The sequence below is a fragment of the Bos javanicus genome, chromosome 1 (assembly GCF_032452875.1).
Source record: "Bos javanicus breed banteng chromosome 1, ARS-OSU_banteng_1.0, whole genome shotgun sequence".
NCBI lineage: Eukaryota > Metazoa > Chordata > Mammalia > Artiodactyla > Bovidae > Bos > Bos javanicus.
This window is the reverse complement of record NC_083868.1, coordinates 19,735,464-19,756,575: the sequence shown is the minus strand read 5'-3', so window position 1 is coordinate 19,756,575 and position 21,112 is coordinate 19,735,464.

Genomic DNA, 21,112 nt, shown 5'->3' with positions numbered 1-21,112 from the left:
TGTTTCTTTGCTCTTTTCAGTCAGTTGTCTGGTGATGGGGATGGGTGGGGGTGAGGGAGAGAGGATTGGATGTTGGTCTTCAGGTACTCAAGTCTGCTTAGTGATGTCACATATCTATGCTAGAGTACTGGGGACAGGACCCTGTGTCCATTCAAGAGGATCTAAAGATGAGCAAATGAGTTGCTCACAATCTAGTGGAAGATAGAGATGTAAACAATCCACCTGACATGTTACATGTTAACATATGCAGAGTACATCATGAGAAACGCTGGGCTGCAGGAAGCACAAGCTAGAATCAAGATTTCCAGGAGAAATATCAATAACCTCAGATATGCAGATGACACCACCCTTATGGCAGAAAGTGAAGAAAAACTAAAGAGCCTCTTGATGAAAGTGAAGAGAGTGAAAAAGTTGGCTTAAAGCTCAACATTCAGAAAACGAAGATCATGGCATCTGGTCCCATTACTTCATGGCAAATAGATGGGGAAAAAGGGGAAACTGTGGCTGACTTTATTTTTGGGGCTCCAAAATCACTGTAGATGGTGATTGCAGCCATGAAGTTAAAAGATGCTTACTCCTTGGAAGGAAAGTTATGACCAACCTAGACAGCATACTAAAAAGCAGAGACATTACTTTGTCAACAAAGGTCCGTCTAGTCAAGGCTATGGTTTTTCCAGTAGTCATGTATGGATGTGAGAGCTGGACTATAAAGAAAGCTGAGTGCCGAAGAATTGATGCTTTTGAACTGTGGTGTTGGAGAAGACTCTTGAGAGTCCCTTGGACTGCAAGGAGATCCAACCAGTCCATCCTAAAGGAGATCAGTCCTGGGTGTTCATTGGAAGGCCTGATGCTGAAACCGAACCTCCAATACTTTGACTACCTGATGTGAAGAGCTGACTCATTTGAAAAGACCCTGATGCTGGGAAAGATTGAGGGCAGGAGGAGAAGGGGGCGACAGAGGATGAGATGGTTGGATGACATCACCGACTCAGTTCACATGGGTTTGGGTGGACAGGGAGGCCTGGCGTGCTTCGGTTCACGGGGTCGCAAAGAGTCGGACATGACTGAGTGAATGAACTGGAACTGGACATGTTACAAGTTGTATTATAAAGTCCCACAAAAATATATATAGGCAATAGTGATGTAGGTATATAAAAGGGTGTGGATGTGATTGGGACCCCATCTGAAAGGAAGTTTCACAGACTTGGAAGGCAGCATTGCAAACCTTCCTTGCTACTTTTTCAGTTCAGGTGGGTGGAGGGGGAGAGACCATAAGCATAAAGAAATTGCTCCCAAGGCAGAGTCACTCCTCTGATGCAGCAGCATCAGTTGCACCACAAAGATAGCTAGAATTAGTCAAATTCACGCAGCATGTCCTGACACTTGATGGCTTAATTAGGATGATTATGGGTGAACTTTTAAAATCTGCTTTGTCAGCAGATGATCCCATGAGATGTTACCATAAGGAGCATGTTTCCATCCCTCACCCAGCCCAGGAGAAGCTCAAAACATGGAGCTAAAGTTAGTACATTAATAGTTTGTGATGTGGTTGGTGAAAATACTTTGTAATTGTGTCTATAGGAGTACTTTAGGTACTTTACTACTTTAGATAATTGCAACAGGTCAGGTTTTTTTTTTCCTATTAGGTTGTTGCAAAAGTAATTGCAGTTTGCATTGTTGAACTTTGCCGTTTGATATTGGAATATATTCTTAAATGTGGTTATGTTTTATACCATTTTAATCCTCATTTCTCACTTTATTTTTTTTTGCTAATGATATTACTTGATGCTTATTTTATATTTATTTTAGACTATAGAAATGATGTTAGACAAAAAGCAAATTCAAGTGATTTATTTTATTCAAGTTCAAAGTGGGTCATAAAATAGCAGAGACAACTTGCAACATAAACAGTCTTTTGGCCCAGGAACTGCTAATGAATGAACAGTGCAGTGGTGGTTCAAGAAGTTTGCAAAAGAGATGAGAGCCTTGAAGATGAGGAATGCAATGGCTGGCCACAGGAATTTGACAACTATGAATTGAGAGGGATCCTTTTACAACTACCTGAAAAGTTGCTGAAGAACTCAGTGTCGACCATTCTATGGTCATTTGGCATTTGAAGCAAATTGAAATGGTGAAAAAGCTCGATAAGTGTATCTCATGAGCTGACTCCAAATTTTAAAAAAAAAATTGTCAATTTGAAGTGTTATCTTCTCTTATTCTGTGCAACAACAATGAACCATTTCTCAATTGGATTGTGATACGTGATGGAAAGTGGATCGTATATGACAACTGGCGATGACCAGCTCAATGGCTGGACAGAGATAGAAGCTCCAAAGCACTTCCCAAAACCAAACTTGTCCCCCAGAAAACGTCATGGTCACTGTTCGGTGGTCTGCTGCCTGTGCAATCTGCTCTAACTTTCTGAATCCCAGCAAAACCATTACATCTGAGAAGTATGCTCAGCAAATCGATGAGTTGCACCAAGAACTGGAGCCGGCATTGGTCAAGAAAAGGCCCAATTCTCCACAATAATGCCTGATCGCATGTGGCACAACCAATGCTTCAAAAGCTGAATGAGTTGGGCTATGAAGTTTTGCTTCATCCACCATATTCATCTGACCTTGTGCCAACAACTACTTCTTCAAGCATCTTGACAACCTTTTGCAGGGAAAGTGCTTCCACAACCAGCAGGAGGCAGAAAATGCTTTCCAAGAGTTCACTGAATCCCGAAGCATGGATTTTTATGCTACAGGAATGAACAAACTTACTTCTCATTGGCAAAATTTGTTGATCGTAATGGTTCTATTTTGAGCCTAGTTATAACGATTTAAAATTCATGGTCCAAAACCACAATTACTTTTTCCTCAAACTAATATGTTGTAGGAAGATTGCAACAGCTCTTTGTGATACAAAAAGTTTTATGTGTAGGACACACACATATGTATTTACACACAGATATATATTTGTATATTTGTAATACTTATAGATAGATATCTATATAACATATATGTATAAATAAAAGCTTTATCTCTGAGAGAGAGAATAAGACAGAAAATGAGAGTCATGATACAAAGAGAAAGATTTATGACAGAGTTGAGTTTTTTTTTTTAAAGTGTTTTTATACTAGCCTAGTATGAAGGCTAGCCTAGCTGAAGCTGAAGCTCCAAATATTGGGCCACCTGGTGCAAAAAGTCAACTCATTAGAAAAGACACCAATGCTGGGAAAGACTGAAAACAGGAGGAGAAAGGGACAACAGAGGACAAGATGATTGGATAGCATCACCAACTCAATGGACATAAGTCTGGGCAAACTCAGGGAGGGACTCAGGTGAAGGACAGGGAAGCCTGGTGTGTTGCAGTTCATGAGATTGCAAAGAGGTGGACATGATTGAGCAACTGAACAACAAAATACTAGCCTAAGGGCTTTCCAGGGGGCTCAGTGGTAAAGAATCTGCCTGCCAAGCAAAAGATGCAGGTTTGATCCCTGTGTCAAGAAGATCCCCCCCGAGAAGGAAATGGCAACGCACTCTAGTATTCTTGCCTGGAAAATCCAATGGACAGAGGAGCCTGGCGGGCTACTGTCCATGGAGTTGCAAAGGGTCAGATATGACTTAGTGATTAAAAAACAACAAATACCAGCCTAAAGTGCTCACAAATTTTTTTTTTTTTTTTTTCAGAAGGAAAGTTGGTGAGAGTAAACTAGCTATGACCCATACCATGACTAACAACTGACAATGGTGGCAGTATGTGTGAGAGAAAACAAAGAGTAGAACAAAGCTGCTGGGTTGGTAATTTTCTGTTTTTTTTATTTTTTTTTTGCAGACATGTAAACACTCAATTCTCATAGGGCTGAGGTACCAAAAATGAATTGAAAAACAATACCCCTCACCAGATGTTTAGCATGTTATATAAAAATGGACATAATTCTAGGATGTTAAAATGCCTCAGAGCAACAGGGTAATATAATTTACTGGGTTTTTGATATGGGTGTGTAGCTTATGCTGAATTCACTGGGCTTTTTCAACTCTTTGTTTTGTGTTTAATTTAGAAGACCTAACTAAAATTAAGTGATGACTGTGTATTTGGGGTTTTCTGTGATAGTATGGGTTTTATTCAATTTTCTCATTTTTTAAGACAGGGAATTCATTAAACATGTAACTAAATATTTTTTAAATATTTTAGTTTCTGGGGTTATTCTTATATTTGTATTTATAAATTAAAAAAATAATAGCATCTAGGAGAGAGTTTTAAAAAGGGGGCTTCCCTGGTGGCTCAGATGGTAAAGGATCTGCCTGCAATGCTGGAGACCTGGGTTCAGTCCCTGGGTCAGGAAGATCCCCTGGAGAAGGGAATGGCAACCGACTCCAGTATTCTGGCCTGGAGAATCCCATGGACAGAGGAGCCTGGCAGGCCCCAGTGTATGGGGTCACAAAGAGTCAGATACATGACTGAGCAACTTTCACTTTGACTTTCCAAGCCAGGAAGTACCATTCTTCTCTCTTTGTACTCTTTTCCATGGCATTTGAACTCATCATCTTAAGACTTTGGACACTGTTGATGAGAGAGAACTCCCTAATGAATAGTTCCAGCTCCAGATAGTTCTCTGAACTCTAGACTTTTGCATGTAACAGTTCAATGAACATCTCCACTTGGAGTCTGATTGGCCTTTCATATATATATGTTCCAGGATGAACTCTTCTCTGCCCCTGGTCCCCAATCCCCCTCTAGACTTGCTCCTCCTGCATTGTTAGTCATCTCAGTACTACACTTCTACCCTTGCCTCAGGCCAGTGGTTTTGGAATCAACAATGACTCCTCTCTCGAAAGCATGTCATGGGCCATGTGCGTGTGCACGCATGCTTGGTCATGTCTGACTCTTTGTGACCCTTGGGACTTCAGCCCACCAGACTCCTCTGTCCATGGGATTTTTCAGACAAGAATACCAGAGTGGGTTGCCATTTCTATGAGCCAATCTTCTTGACTCATCCTTTGATTTTCTACTCTTTTTGAGCCACTCAGATGGCAGTTTTATATACTTCAGCCTGATGTACCCAGACTCTGAAGTCTTCTCTCTCTTACAGTTTCCCCAGGTTTATATTGTTGTGTCAACTACTATAGCATCCATCTAACTGGATTCTTACACAGGATAGTTCAAAGTGATCCTTTCACAACATAAGTTTGATTATGTTATACCTGCCCCAGTCCCCCTCTGACTCCTCATTTCACCCACAGTAAAAGACAAAGGGCTTCCAATGGTCCACAAGGCCCACAGGAGCTGCCCTCATGTTTCCCTTCTTCTAATCCATGCTTTTGAACGCTTGCTTCATCTATTACGTTCCCCCTCATTTCTTTTTTTTTTTTTTTTTGAACTACGTAATTCTTTTAATTTATTTATTTATTTTATTTTGGTTTGCTAGGTCTTTTGTTGTGTTTGGGCTTTCTCTGGCTGCAGTGAGTGGGGACTACTCCTCACTGTTCTCATTTTGGTGGCTTCTTTTGTCGTGGAGCACAAACTCGAGGTGCACCGGCCTCAGTAGTTGCGGCACAGGGGCCCATTAGTTGTGACCCGAGGATCGTAGAGTGTGTGGGCTCAGGTAGTCGTGGTGCAGGGCCTTAGCAGCTCCACAGCGTGTGGAATCTCCCTGGACCAGGGATCGAACCTGTGTGCTCTGCATTGGCAGGTGGATTCCCATCCACTATACCACCGAGGAAGTCCTCCCCCATCATTTCAATCCATTGTCGTGGTCTACGACTTTTCAATTGCTGCTTATGGCCCCAAAGGCCACAAATTGCCACAAATTTAGCAGCTTAAAACAATAAAAATTTATTATTTCACAATTTTGAAGGTCAGAAGTTGGGTTGGTTCAGCTGGTTTTTCTGGTTGTTAGAGACTTGGGCTTGATGTTTCTAGGACTAAGGTCTCTGTTTCCTTGCTGGCTGACAACCAAAGGCTGCTGTTAACTCCCTAAGGCCTCTCTCCTCACTCAGGGGACCTTACATGTCAGAGCCAGCAACATTGTGTGGTTGTATTCTCACACTAGGAATCTCTCTGGTTTCCTTTTCTGCCAAATCTCTCTTGCTGCAGCCAGAGGAAGTTTTCTGCTTTTAAGGACTCATGTAATTAGATGTATGTGGGGGGGTGGGGGTGGGGTGTGGGCCGGGGCCCTGCTTCCCAGGTGGCTCAGTGATAAAGTACATGATTATATGGGACTCACCTGGATAAACCAGGATAGTCTATTTTAGGATCTCAAACTTCAATTCCATCTGCAGTGTTCCTTTGCCATATAATATAGCAAATTCACCCCAGTGGCTCAGTAGTAAAGAATCTGCCTGCAATGCAACAGATGCAGTTTCGATCCCCTGGGTCAGGAAGATCCCCTGGAGAAGGAAGGGCAACCCATTCCAGTATTATTGCTTGGGAAATTCCATGGACAGAGGAGCCTGGTGGGTGACAGTCCATAGGGTCACAAAGAATGGGACACAACTTAGCAAGTGAACAACAACAACACGGCAAATTTACAGGTTCTGGGAGTTAAGACATGGACCTCTTTGGGGAACTATCATTCTGTTTACAGAGGGCCTCTTGGATAAAAATGCTTCCATCTCATGGCTCATATACTTGCTGTCCTGTTACCTGGAACATTCCTCCTCAGATAATTACACAACTCATTCTATCACTTTGTCCAGATCTCTCAGTGGAAGATCTGTTATCACTATATCCTATCAGCTTCTCTGATCAGCCTTTAAAAGAAACCTCTCCTTACTCTTTTTTTCTCTTTAACCTGCTTTTTTTTTTTTTCCTTTGTCTCACCAGTACCTGACAAAAGAATATAACCATTAACTTCTCTGTTTTCTCCCTCGCTCAGCCACATCCTTTGAGATCAGGGACTTTGATTTATTTACCATTGGATTTCCACTTCCTACAGCAGTTCCTGGCACATGGTAAAATGTTCAATACATATTTGTTGTATTAATGAAAATCACTAAACAGACCCAGAGACCACTCCATTAATCATCTCTGAGAAAAATTAGTCAAGTAACTCTGAATTGGCCTACTAATAGAATAACGTAAAAAAAAAAAAAATCTTATTCATGAGAATATCATTAGTTTGCCAAAAGTCTTGCTGAAATCATTAGTGGCAACTTCCCTAGCATCTCCCCATCTATCATAAAAGGAAACAAGGAGCTTGGCATTTGTGTCCTTGGTGTACCTGAACTAGCTCAAAAATTTTATTCCCTTCCATTTCTAAGAGCTGACAAGCTTTTTAATAATCTGTTCTAAAATCTTGAAAGAGCTCAAGTCTGTAGTTTTCAGAATTCCCTTTTTTCCTTCTTTCAAAATCAGGATATCTCTCATTTGCAAATTCTTTAAAAAATTTTTTATTGTATTTATTTTTGGCTGCGCTGTGTCTTCACTGTGGCACAAGGGGCTCTTTGTTTCTGTGTGCAGACTCTTTCTTGTGGCACACTGGCCTCTCGTTGCGGTGGCTTCTCTTGTTGCGGAGCACAGACTCTAGGCACATGCTCCGTAGTTGTGACTCAGCTGCAGACTCAGTTGCCTCGTGCAAATGGGATCCTAATTCCTGGGCCAGGGATCGAACCTATGCCCCGTGCATTATCAAGCACTGACTCACCTGGGAAGTCCCTCATTTGAAAATTCTTGATACTTGTCTTAAATATTCGCTCAAGATGATTGACAGTGCACTCTCAATCTATCAATGGCTCTATAATTAGAGATATGAATCCCTTTAACATTACCATTTCTTCTTTTGCTTAACCCCCAACCATCCAATCCCCCTCTTCTGTGATGTTTCTTTTGTTTATTCTTAGTTAAGGTTGCTTTGCTTGGAGCAAAGAATCAGCACAAAATGAAACTTTAAGGTTTTGCTGTCTGTCTCCAGCTGCAGCTGAGCAAAGATCTGAACATTTTCTCTGCTGCTAAATCACTTCAGTCGTGTCTGACCCTGTGTGACCCATAGATGGCAGCCCACCAGGCTCCCCTATTCCTGGGATTCTCAAGGCAAGAACACTGGAGTGGGTTGCCATTTCCTTCTCCAATGCAGGAAAGTGAAAAGTGAAAGTGAAGTCGCTCAGTCCTGTCAGACTCTTAGCGACCCCATGGACTGCAGCCTACCAGGCTCATCTGTCCATGGGATTTTCCAGGCAGGAGTACTGGAGTGGGGTGTCGTTGCCTTCTCTGGACTTAGCTAAACAGCTGCTTGAGAAGTTCTGACACATTCTGACAGTTAACCTTCCCCTCACCACTGTTCAGGGTTGCAGTGACTATCTTTTTTACTTGTAGCTGATCCACCAGACAGCACCTGGTGCAATCTCTTTGGTTTCCTATGATTTTCTTCTTTCCTTTCCTCTTGGGTAATATTTATAATAATATGGGCAAAATATTTTAGTTTCCCCTTCTTCCTGAGCCATTTCCTAGTTTAGATCTGTGTCACTGCAAGTATACCTACACTTCTGAATTAAAACAGGTTTTTCAAAAAATATTTTTTTGAAACCAAGCACAAGCAAAATGTGCTGTATGCAATGGAGCAGTTATTTTGTCAAGGTGTGCTCCCTGGACTACTGCATTAGAATCATGGGATAGGAAGGGGGCTGCTTATTACAATGTAGATTATCAACTGTGTGTGTGCTCAGTCATGTCTGACTCTTTGCTACCCTATGGACTATAACCCAGGCTCCTGGGCTCCTCTGTCCATGGGATTTTCCAGGCAGGAATACTGGAGTGGGTTGCCATTCCCTCCTTCAGGGGATCTTCCCAACCCAGGAATTGGACCCAAATCTCCTGCATTGGCAGGCAGATTCTTTATCCCCAAGCCACCTGGGAAGCCAGAATTGGAAAGAGGTGGATGGGAGGCTTGGTAATCATCATTTTAAACAAGTTTCTCGGGTTATACTCTTCAGAGTTTGAGAACTTCATTTGTCAAAGATACGCAGGAGCATAAATTATTGCTATTAAGGAGGTAATGCTATATTTAAGGTAAGGTATAAAAATAATATATGTCAAATGAATGGCCTAAAGAGTAAGTGCATTCACTTGAGTCAGCAAATCCAGCTATCAAGGATGGGGTGGGGGGTGTTCAGGTTGGCTTCATGAAAGACACATTTATTACTCATAAGAGATACTCAAGAATTGTTTGTAGAATTAATGACCGATCTGTCCTGAAAGGTGAAGAAACCATAACTTTTCTTTAATGGTGAACGAATTCCGGATCCTCTTGTTGTATATCATTTTTATGCAGATAAGGAAACTGAGTTTCAGAGAAGTTATTTGACAATTGCCCCATGTCACACAACATGGTAATATTGAAAAAGATTGAAACAGAGGTTTTCTAATTCCAGAATTTGGACTGGGATAAGAGTGAGGGGAAGGTTTTCTTGTCTCTTCTTGCTATTCTTTGGAACTCTGCATTCAGATGTTTATATCTTTCCTTTTCTCCTTTGCTTTTCACTTCTCTTCTTTTCACAGCTATTTGTAAGGCCTCCCCAGAGAGCCATTTTGCTTTTTTGCATTTCTTTTCCATGGGGATGGTCTTGATCCCTATCTCCTGTACAATGTCATGAACCTCTGTCCATAGTTCATCAGGCACTCTATCTATCAGATCTAGGCCCTTAAATCTATTTCTCACTTCCACTGTATAATCATAAGGGATTTGATTTAGGTCATACCTGAATGGTCTAGTGGTTTTCCCTACTTTCTTCAATTTAAGTCTGAATTTGGCAATAAGGAGTTCATGATCTGAGCCATAGTCAGCTCCCAGTCTTGTTTTTGTTGACTGTATAGAGCCTCTCCATCTTTGGCTGCAAAGAATATAATCAATCTGATTTCGGTGTTGACCATCTGGTGATGTCCATGTGTAGAGTCTTCTCTTATGTTGTTGGAAGAGGGTGTTTGCTATGACCAGTGTGTTCTCTTGACAAAACTCTATTAGCCTTTGCCCTGCTTCATTCTGTATTCCAAGGCCAAATTTGCCTGTTACCCCAGGTGTTTCTTGACTTCCTACTTTTGCATTCCAGTCCCTGATAATGAAAAGGACATCTTTTTTGAGTGTTAGTTCTAAAAGGTCTTGTAGGTCTTCATAGAACTGTTCAACTTCAGTTTCTTCAGCCTTATTGGTTGGGGCATAGGCTTATGGCAGAAAGTGAAGAACTAAAAAGCCTCTCGATGAAAGTGAAAGAGGAGAGTTAAAAAGTTGGCTTAAAGCTCAACATTCAGAAAACGAAGATCATGGCATCTGGTCCCATCACTTCATGGGAAATAGATGGAGAAACAGTGGAAACAGTGTCAGAATTTATTTTGGGGGGCTCCAAAATCACTGCAGATGGTGACTGCAGCCATGAAATTAAAAGACACTTACTCCTTGGAAGGAAAGTTATAACCAACCTAGATAGCATATTCAAAAGCAGAGACATTACTTTGGCAACAAAGGTCCATCTGGTCAAGGCTATGGTTTTTCCTGTGGTCATGTATGGATATGAGAGTTGGACTGTGAAGAAGGCTGAGCACCGAAGAATTGATGCTTTTGAACTGTGGTGTTGGAGAAGACTCTTGAGAGTCCCTTGGACTGCAAGGAGATCCAACCAGTCCATTGTGAAGGAGATCAGTCCTGGATGTTCTTTGGAAGGAATGATGCTAAAGCTGAAACTCCAGTACTTGGCCACCTCATGGGAAGAGTTGACTCATTGGAAAAGACCCTGATGCTGGGGGGGATTGGGGGCAGGAGGAGAAGGGGACAACAGAGGATGAGATGGCTGGATGGCATCACCGACTCGATGGACATGAGTTTGAGTGAGCTCCGGGAGTTGGTGATGGACAGGGAGGCCTGGCATCCTGCGACTCATGGGGTCACAAAGAGTCGGACACGACTGAGTGACTAAACTGAACTGAATTGAACTGAAGAGTAAGGGGAAGGCATTCTGAGAGCTGGAGTAAATTTAGTTCAGTGTTTAGAGAGGAAGGGCAGAGGATTTGATTGAGAGTTTAATAGTGACAGACAAGCCTGAAAAGGTAGATTGGAACCAGATGGTGAGCAACTTTGAATACTAGAATAATGAATGTATCAATAGATAATGGATACCTGCTGAAAATTTTAGGATAAGGTAAAAGCAATTTATTAGGAAGATTTACCTGTAATTGCTACAAAGATGAGAAGGATGAAAGGCCAGGGTGTCACAGTGAGAAGGAGCCAGATTCATGGTCCATGATGAGAAAATTCAGACCCAGTTTGTTAGAAAATGGATGTGACCAAATTTAAAGAATGAATCAATAAGCCATGGAAACTAGTTAAATTCTGATCTACTTCAGTAGTTTCCTTCTTTTTCTAGTTGACTAACTTTTCAGTTGCAGTTTCTAAGAAGCTGCTGCTGCTGCTAAGTCACCTCAGTCGTGTCCGACTCTGTGCGACCCCGGAGACGGCAGCCCACCAGGCTCCCCGGTCCCTGAGATTCTCCAGGCAAGAACACTGGAGTGGGTTGCCATTTCCTCCTCCATTCTAAGAAGCTAGGGATTCACTTTTTGTCATTCCAATATAGGGCCCAACTTTTTTTTTTCCAAAAAATAAATAAATAAATAAATCTAAGTCTTACACTTAGGAAACAATAAAAGCGCTGTTTTAAAATACCAGTTCAGGGTATTCTCTGGCTGTCCAGTGGTTGGGATTCCATGCTTTCACTGATGAGGGTCCAGGTTCAATCCCTGGTGGGAGAACCAGGATCCTGCAGGTAGCATGGCATAGCCAATAAAAGAAAGAAAAAGGAAAAAAAAAAAAAGCCAAGTCATTCAGTAAACTTTTAAAAGAAGCATCTCTTTGTTTGGCACTGTACCAGTTCTGGGTGCTTAGAAATACATGATTTATGGTCTCTCTATTAGTCAGAGTTCTCCACAGGATCAGAACCAATAGGGTGTGTGTATGTGTGTGTGTAAATAAAGATTTATTTTAAGGAACCAGCTCATGCAATCATGGAGACAGAGAGGTCCTAAGATCTTTGGAATGAATCAGCAAGCTGGAGCCCCAACTGTATTTCTAGTTCCATGGTTAGCAGACTGGAGACCCAATAAGTCTCCAAATATTCAATTTGAGTCTAAAGACAGAAAAAAGCTGATGTTGGAGTTCAAAAGCAGGAATCCTCTGTGACTTAGGGGAGGGTCAACATTTTTGTTCCATTCTGGTCTTGAAATGATTGAATAAAGCCCACCCACATTATGGAAGATAATCTGGTTTGCTCAGTCTACTGATTTAAATGTTAATCTCATTCAAAAACACCCGCACAGAAATACCCAGAATAACATTGAATCAAATCATTGGTCATTTGGTGGCCCAGTCAAAGTGAAAGTGAAATCGCTCAGTTGTGTCTTTGCGACCCCATTGACTATGAGACTCCTCCATCCATGGAATTTTTCAGGCAAGAGAACAGGAGTGGGTTGCCATTTCCTTCCCAGTCAAGTGGCCACATAAAATTAACCATCATGGCTGCTGTCTTCAAGGAGGTTATACTTTTTTGGGAGAAGACAGACAAGTAAAATAATAACACACCATTTTAATGCTCCAATATATGTACTTTAAAAGTACTATGACAACAAAGGGAGAAGGATGAATTTTGCCTATAGAGAAAGAGAAAAGTCAATGAAGTTTTAGGACAAATAGGAAAACACCTGGACAGACCATTTTGTTCATGGATATCAGACTTTCTGAGCACAGCAGTGTTAACCCACAATACTCAAAATTGTCCCGGGTGGGAAATAAATGCACATTTGAAGTTTGGATGTAGCCAGGAGATTAAGAGCTAGATTCCAGGAAGAAATCAAGGCAACCACAAAATGTATTGAGCTAGTTCTTAAATGGAGAAAAAGCTCCAGTGAAAATTTCTAAGATTCAGGATTAATGAGAAGTTCTAAGAACAGGAATATATCATTTTTTACATTTAAATTTAAAAATTGCATGAAATTTAAACACATACAAAAGAGACTAGCACAGCAAAGTTCCCTATCCATCAAGATTTAACAGTTATTAAGATTTTCCCATACTCAATCTGTTTTCTCTCTTTGCTGAATATTTGATAACAAATCTCAGAAATGATGTCATTTCAATTACATATACTTCAAAAAAGCGTCTCTAAAAATATGGACATTTTATAAACCTTAGCAACTTTTAAAAAGACAATGCAATTTTGACATCTAACAAAATTAATAGTAATTCTTTAATATCATCTGAATATTGTCAAACATCCAGTTCATATTAAAATGTTCTGTTGTCTCAAATATTCCATTTGAATGCACTGACTCATGAATCTTTTTTATCTAGGGAGGACCCACTTCTTTTTCTTTTTCTTTGTTTTTCATGCTATTGTCATATTGAAGAAATTCAGTCTGTTGTCATTTAAAATATCCCACATGCTGAGTTTGTTCCAATATTTATGTATAATTTATTCACTATATTGTTCTGCAATATAATCCTCTATCATTTGCTCTGTGTGTATGTGTGTTAGTTGCTCAGTCATGTCTGACTCTTTGCAACCCCTCGGACTGTAACCCGCCAGGCTTCTCTATTTATGAGATTGTCCAGGCAAGAATACTGGAGTGGATTGCCATTCCCTTCTCCAGAGGATTTCCCCAACCCAGGGATCGAACCAGGCAGGGTCTCCTGCATTGCAGGAGTAAAGGCAGATCCTTTACTGTTTGAGCTACAGGGAAAGCTTTTGCTCTGTACCTTCAGTCATTTCTACTCCCCGCTCTGCTTTAAGTCAGAGGTTCTTATGGGAGCAGTAGACTTGGAGAGATGCTTTCCAAAGGAGGATAGTGGATCATGGAAAAGGGAATGCCTGAGTAGAAAGTGATATGGCAAAAAGACAAAGGAGGGACTTTCCTGGTGGGCCAGTGGCTAAGACTCCGCTCTCCCAGTGCAGGGGGCCTGAGTTCGATCCCTGCTCAGGGAACTAGATCCCACATGCCACAATTAAGAGTTCACATGCAACAACCAAAATATCCAGAATGCCACAACTAAGTCCTGGCACACCCAAATAAGTAATAAATAAATAAGGATAAATATCAAAATAGAAAGAAGACAAAGGAAGCAGAAATGGAAAGAGAGAGAGATGATGAAGAGAAACATAAAGCCTTGCCACAGCTCCCCTACACCTATCAAAGAAAGTAAATGAAATTTGAGGCAATAGAGACATCAAGTATAGATATTAAGATAATTATAAAAATATCACTATTACAGAAGGAGGATGATGTAAATCTGAATAGTAAAATGTGTTAAGTGTACTAAATAGATTACTGTTACTGCTACATTGGCATTGTGGGCTCTTTCAGTTCAGTTCAGTTCAGTTCAGTCGCTCAGTCATGTCTGACTCTTTGTGACCCCATGAATCGCAGCACGCCAGGCCTCCCTGTCCATCACGAACTCCCGGAGTTTGCTCAGACTCACATCCATTGAGTTGGTGATGCCATCCAGCCATCTCATCCTCTGTCATCCCCTTGTCCTCCTGCCCCCAATCCCTTCCAGCATCAGAGTCTTTTCCAATGAGTCAACTCTTCCCCTGAGGTGGCCAAAGTACTGGAGTTTCAGCTTTAGCATCATTCCTTCAAAAAACACCCAGGGCTGATCTCCTTCAGAATGGACTGGTTGGATCTCTTTGCAGTCCAAGGGACTCTCAAGAGTCTTCTCCAACACCACAGTTCAAAAGTATCAATTCTTCAGCACTCACCTTTCTTCACAGTCCAACTCTCGCATCCATACATGACTACTGGAAAAACCATAACCTTGACTAGATGGACCTTTGTTGCCAAAGTAATGTCTCTGCTTTTCAATATGCTGTCTAGGTTGGTCATAACTTTCCTTCCAAGGAGTAAGTGTCTTTTAATTTCATGGCTGCAGTCACCATCTGCAGTGATTTTGGAGCCCCAAAAGATAAAGTCTGACACTGTTTCCACTGTTTCCCCATCTATTTGCCATGAAGCAATAGGACCAGATGCCATGATCTTCGTTTTCTGAATGTTGAGCTTTAAGCCAACTTTTTCACTCTCCTCTTTCAATTTCATCAAGAGGCTTTTTAGGTCCTCTTCATCTTCTGCCATAAGGGTGGTGTTATCTGCATATCTGAGGTTATTAATGTTTCTCCCGGCAATCTTGATTCCAGCTTGTGCTTCTTCCAGCCCAGTGTTTCTCATGATGTACTCTGTGTATAAGTTAAATAAGCAGGATGTGGGTTCTTTGCTGAAATATACAGCTAACAATTTTTTCTTAAGGAAAGATTATGACACTTATTGTAGAATAATGTAGAATTCAGTAGTAAATGGTTTAGTATAGCTTTACAGTTTGTAGCTTTTATAGTCTTAGACTATAAAATAAAAGAGTTGGACTGAAAATATCTTGCTCTTACCCAGTTTCATCACCCCACTGCTTTCCACACTCTTTTTTCTTTTTGTTGGCCAGAACACTCCTTCATTTTAAGCCAAGTATTTGAAAGTGTCATGTAAAAGTTCTCCTGCAGCCAGGCAGCAGCTGACTTTATTTTTACTCAAGTGTGAGATAGCACTCACAGATGTCAGCTTGTATTCTTTTGTAATGAAATAACCTTTGTGAATTCCAAATACACTAAAACACTGCCAGAATTATTTAGAAACTCAGTGTACAGTGATCAATGCAGACTCCAGCAACACCTCAAATATATCAAACATCCATTCTCATAGAGACCAGATGAGATCAACATGACAGGCATAACAAGTTTAGCTTTTTTATAAAAATTCACTCACTATCATTTTCATTTTATACATTTCTCTATAGACTGTCATTTTATACATTTCTCTACATTGCTTCCATTTAAGATAGAGTGAAGCTGAAGACATTTATTTGTTCTGCCTATTAAGATGACAGTGATATTTCACACTATTGAAAAAACATCTGAATTTGAAAACTTTTCAACAGGAAGAAGCAAACATGTTTGAGAATTTGTGTATAAATAACTATTTACTTATTTATTTCCAGTTTCATTACCACATAGTAAGAGATTTGGAATGAACCATTTGAAGTTGACAAAATTCACACATCTCTTCAAGGGTGAAGGGTTTTGCAGTCTGTAGGTTAAAATTGGGGCCTGAGTTTAAAAGTCTGTGAAATACAAAGTTTAGGGGTTCAGAGGGAAATCTAAGAGAATACAACACAAGTTAAGAGCCTTAGGAAAGATCAAGGATGGGAAGAAATATAAAAACAACAGATAAAGAGAGCAAACAGAATAACAGAGTTGCATATTGGTGTGGAGGCTCAGCTAAAAGAAGATTAAGACATACTGGTCAAGGTTTCCCAAGGGTGATATTTAGGAGACACAAGCCAAGTTGGCAACTTCATTGGTCATTAGTGGTTTCACTTCTATTTAAAACTAAAGGAAGAGACTTGGATCAAAGCCCATGCCAGGAGGTATGAAGGGTTTGAAGGAGGGAGTTTAGATTCTGGTTAGAGCTACAGTTAAGATGGTCCCAAGGTTTAAGTCTAATTCTTTAAAACTGTGCTAAGGTAATTGTATATCACGAGACCAAATCTGGAATTTTCCTTAACTATATGAAGTTTGTATCTCAGAATAGCCTCACACATAGTAGTAAAGATTAGCAATTTGGGACTTCCCTGGTGGTCCGGTACCTAAGTCTCCATATTCCCAATGTAGGGGGCCTGAGTTTGATCCTTGGTCAGGGAACTAGATCCCACATGCAGTATCTAAGACACCTCGCAGCCACAATAAATAAATGCATATATATATATATATATATATATATATATTTTTTTTTTTTTTAAAGATTAGTAGGGCTTTTGGATGAAAAGTTCTCTTCTGGGATAATGTGAACAGAACAGGAAGGAAAATTTCTAAAGGTCATGAACCCAGGAGTATGATCTTCAGAAGAGAGATTTCACTTCTCTTAAAATCTACATGGACTTCCCTGGTGGCTCAGATGGTAAAGAATCTGCCTTCAGTGCAAGAGACCTGGGTTCAGTCCCTGGGTGGGAAAGATCCCCTGGAGAAGGGAATGGCAACCCACTCCAGTATTCTTGCCTGGAGAATTCCATGGACAGAGGAGCCTGATGGACTATTGTCCATGAGGTCACAAAGAGCCGGATATGACTGAGCAACTAAGCACAAAACTTAATGTAATGGAGGAGCCCTATATGGGACCTGCCATCTGGGAACTGCCTAGGGCAGAATAAGATAGGGGGTACCTCATTCTAACATAGCAAAAAGACAAAGTCATTTTAAGACTTTGAAAAATTTTGCTCATGTTGCACATCTTTTTAAAATTCTGGCTTTTTATTAATACAGTAAAAAGAGAGAACCTAAATAGGGCTTTTTTCAAACTAAGATCCTAATAGGCACAGTAACTCTTCCAGTAAGTCAAAGATCAGAAATACCAGAAGGAAGGACTAGTGGCTAAGACTAGTCCACTGGCTAAGACTCTGAATTCCCAATGCAGGTGGCCTGGGTGCTATCCCTGGTCAGGGAACCAGATCCCACAGGCCACAACTAAGAGTTTGCTTGCAGCCACTAAAAGATCCTGTGTGTCCCAATTAAGACCCAGCACAGCCAAATAAATAAATATTTTTTAAAATATCAGAGGAAGCTTTTCAGATATAGCTAGAGAAAAGTCAGTTGGTGAATTGAACTATTTATTGGTATTTAGCATCTTGAAATTTTTTGGTTCACTCATGTATCCTCCAATACTCTAGTTTTCTCTAGAAATCAGTAAAGAGAAATAACAGTGGTATTTCAGGCACGTAATGTGTCAAAGATGGAGGACTATAGAAAGAAGAAAAAATAAGACCCATAATCAATGATTCTGCTGCTGCTGCTGCTGCTAAGTTGCTTCAGTCGTGTCTGACTCGTAGCGACCCCATGGACTGCAGCCTACCAGGCTCCTCCGTCCATGGGATTTTCCAGGCAAGAGTACTGGAGTGGGGTGCCATTGCCTTCTCCAATGATGAAAACATGCTAAATGTCTTCTTTACTATTTCTGGGTGGTGAAAGGGAAAGCCATTTCATAGCCTCTGATTCCTTGAACACAACCACAGCAATCTCCAGAGTAATATTCTGCAATAAAAGTATGTAAATTACAAGGAATTGGAGCCTATGGAGACAATATGAATGGAAATTAACTCAAAAACACAGAAAGGCTTAAATAGAAATTTTAGCATAGATCTGGAAAAAGGCTCTTAGAAATTATTTCCTTTAGTAGCTTCCTTTATAAAAAATGTTTATTTTATATTGAAGTATAGTTGAGTAACAGTATTGTGTGAGTTTCAAGTGTACAGCAAAGCAATTCAGTTACACATACATCTATTCTTTTTCGAATTCCTTTCCCATTTTGGTTATTAAAGAGTATGAGCAGAGTTCCCTGTGCTATATATTAGGTCCTTGTTGGTTATGCATTGTAAATATAGCAGTGTGTACATGTCAATCCCAAACTCCCAAGCTATTCCTCATTCCCCACCTTTCCCCTCTGGTAGCCATAAGTCCTTTCTCTAAGTCTGTGAGTCTATTTTGTAAATAAATTTGTTTGTATCATTTTTTTAAAGAGTTCACACAGAAGCGATATCATATATTTATCTTTGTCTGACTTACTTCACTTAGCACGGAAATCTCCAGGTCCATCCATGTTGCTCCAAATGCCATTATTTCTTTGTTTTTCATGGAGTAGCCTCCTTTTAAAAATATCCAGACTCTGATCCAGAGGAGTAAAGTGACCTGCCCAAGGTCGGATAAGTGATAAACCCAGTATTAAAATTTTAGGTCAGCAGATTCCCAGATTAGTGCATTTTCTGGAGCTTTCTGAAAACGGATATTATTATTCTTTGCTGTATTAAAGCATAATTAATAAGCATCAAATATTTATAAAATATCTTCTGTGTCATAGTACACTATCTTTTTATTTATCAGTAAGTTTACTACTGTATTAATTTATTTAGTAAATTAGATTTTTCTCTCTGCTCATCATATACTTCACTTACCACACTTCCACCCCATCCCATTTCCCTTTCACCTGGCTGAAGGATGGAGTTATTTGTAAATAAAATAACTTGTTTCTTCCTTTCCAGTCTGTTTGTTTTTATTCCTTTATTATCTTAGAGCCTTCAGTGAAATGGTGGGAGTGGACATCTTTGCCTTGTTCCCCATCTTAGGAAGGATGTGTTCAGTCTTTCATCATTTATATAACACTAGCTATAGGATTTTCATATATGCCTCTTATCAGGTTGAGGAAGTTCCTTTCTGTTTTTCTGAAGTAATATGCAGACTGCAATAGTAATTGCCAGGTTGGCACAATTTTGAGTAATTAAAACATTATATCTCAATTATGTTTTTTTAACCTTGATGTACATCATCTTTTCAATAAGATTTTCATCAGTAATGAGAGCTGAGTCAGTTGCGGCTCCTTTCTTGCCTTGGACAGAAAACTCAACGTTGGCTGAAGTGAAAAGGAGAGGTTATTTGATCATGTGACCAAAAGGCACTGGGACTTTTGGTGTTCCTAGGTCCAATTCCTCTTGCCCAGGCTCTCTGCTCTTCTCTCTGACACAATTCTTAGATATCTTCTCGTGATGTTAAAAGGGCTTCAGGACTCTGTCATGCTATGGACTGCAGCCTGCCAGGCTCCTCTGTCCACAGGGATTCTCCAGGCAAGAATACTGAAGTGGGTTGCCATGCCCTTCTCCAGGGAATCTTCCCCTGACTCAGGAATCTTATCAGGGTCTCCTGCATTGCAGATGGATTCTTTACCAGCTGAGCTACCAGGGAAGCCCAACAGCACTTACATTTCCACTTTTAATCTTCACAACTGCCAAAGAGAAGGGTTCTATAGTTTTCCTCACTTTGTAGATGAGGAAACTTAAAGATTTTGAGAGGTTTAGTAATTTGCCCAAATACAGACAGTAAATGGCAGAACCAGGAATCCAACTAGGCTGGCTACAGACCTGGAAGGTTTTATTACTATGTTAAACTTATTTAGTATTATTTAAATAAGGGCTTCCCTGGTGACTCAGATGGTAAAGAACCTGCCTGCAATGCGGGAGATGCAAGAGATATGGTTTCGATTCTGGGTCAGGAAGATCCCCTGGAGAAGGGAATGGCTACCTACTCCAATATTCTTCCCTGGAAAATTCCATGGACAAGGAATTCTTCCTGGGAGGCTACAGTCCAGGGGATCGCTAAAGAGTCAGACATAACTGAGCAACTTTCACTTTCAATTATTATTTATTAATTTTTTTCAAAGAGTGCATGCTGATTCTCAACCTAAATGAAATTATAACAAATTAGTAAAGTAGACATGAGTAAAGGTTTATTCTACTAATTAAAATTAGAGTACTGATTAACCAAAGATATAAATGATACTTTTAGTCTCCAAAATTTGCTTTATGTTCTTTTTCTTCCAAAGGCTGGCCTTGGTAATAAATTCTTTGAATCAAATATACCCCAAGATGTTCTTTGAAATGATCTTATCAAATGTCTCATAAACCATTGGTGGTTCCTTGCTATGGACTGAATGTTTAAGCTAAGTCATTTCAGTCGTGTCCGACTCTGTGCAACCCCATAGACGGCAACCCACCAGGCTCTGCCGTCCCTGGGATTCTCCAGGCAAGAACACTGGAGTGGGTCGTCCTCTCCAAATCAGATGTTGAAGCCTGAATCCCGAGTGTGATGGAATTGGATGTGGGGCCTTTGGGAGGTAACTAGGTCATGAAGGTAGGGCCCTTATGAATGAGATTAGTGCCCTTAGAACAACAGACCTGAGAAGGGTCATTGCTTTCTCTCTCTGCCATGTAAAGACACAGCAAGAACATGACCATCTACAAACCAGAAAGTGGGCTCTCACCAGACTCCAAATCTATCGGCATTGATCTTGGACATTTCAAGAAATAAATTTCTCTTGCTTACAATCAAACAAACAACAAAGAAGGGGTCTAAGCAGCCCCAAGACCTTATATTTTCTCAGCCTTTAGGCCTCTAGAATACAGTGACTGACTGTCCAGAAGTTTCATCAAAAGTCTTACTATATTCTCAGCCTGAGTTGGGTTGCTTGCCCATTTTAGAATGAATTGGCTTGGCCTGGGGAATATGATGAG